At 35.0% G+C, this 1,200-nt stretch overlaps 1 protein-coding gene across 13 annotated transcripts in view; it reads left to right on the forward strand.

Annotated features, from left to right (window-relative positions):
• LOC108752283 overlaps positions 1-1,200 on the forward strand; it is a 136,173-nt gene that overhangs the window by 128,670 nt on the left and 6,303 nt on the right. The window lies entirely within an intron of this gene.

Raw genomic sequence — 1,200 nt, forward strand, 5'->3', positions numbered from 1 at the left:
GCTGACCCACATAGACATTTTTCCAATTCCAGCCGTGGCCGATAGAAAGCCGCATGCGGCCGTTCGTAGAAAGTTCCTATATTATTTAGCATTCGGCCGCGCCGCGAACAGCGAACGTACACAATCACCGCCGCGCTGGTGAAAATTAGCAAATAATAATTGGGACCCGTTGTCGCGAACCTGCTCTCCCTCTCCCTCTCCCTCTCCCTTCCCTCCCCCCTCCCTCCCCCTCTCTCCGCCTCCTCTATAATGCGTTCGTAATCTTTATTTTTTTTTCTGTCCAGTACGTCGCGCGAGTTTCTCCACTCCCGTACGCGAGAATACCACGTAGGGGTATTTTTTTCCCAGGGGAGAGATCCGAAGGATATTTGCGAGGGAAAATAATGCTGATGAAAATAAATAAGCGGTTCGTGTCAGCGACCCGAAAGTAATGGGCTTGTCTTTCATTTTTATATTTTCCCCTTTCGCAGTATTTCAAGCTTTAAAAAACATACTGTCTAAACGCATTAAGTTTTTATAATTACGGGATAATTAATAATTTTTAACTTTGTGATTGACTCAGACATAGAAAAATATGTTCCGTAATAAATAAATTGAGAGAGTTGTCAATTTATTTCTGCATGATGTCCTTTGATGATAAAATATTTCGTTAGAACCTCACACGCGATACGTATATACACATACGTGTATATTTACGAATTTAATATATAACTACAGAGAAAGTAGAGTTAGTTTTCATAGAATACACGCGCTCACTAACTATAGTATCTGAAAATTTTAAGCATTATATCTGAATACTCAAGCATTTAGTTTAGATGTCATAACGATGTCTCGTTTATAAATAACTCAGTAAATATTTCTGTACTCTGCTTATTTATAAATAAGCAATCGAGTTTTCAATTTTCCTCGAAGAAGCATACAGCGGATTTAACAAATTTCGCAATTACACAAGTCACATTTATCTACACCTTCACATTTTTTCTATAAGTCATATTTATCTACACATCTATACTTTTTCTGATCTTTAATTTCATTTCGCATTTCTATTCGTCGACGCGTTTATAAAATAATATTTTAATAATATATTATATATAACAATATTTTACTAACAATTATGCTGACGTGTAATACTAATACTGTATAAATATAGAAATTATGATAATTTTGAAAAAAAAAAAAAAAAAAAAAAAAAAATTACGA

This window comes from Trachymyrmex septentrionalis, unplaced genomic scaffold (assembly GCF_001594115.1).
Source record: "Trachymyrmex septentrionalis isolate Tsep2-gDNA-1 unplaced genomic scaffold, Tsep1.0 scaffold6, whole genome shotgun sequence".
Lineage (NCBI taxonomy): Eukaryota > Metazoa > Arthropoda > Insecta > Hymenoptera > Formicidae > Trachymyrmex > Trachymyrmex septentrionalis.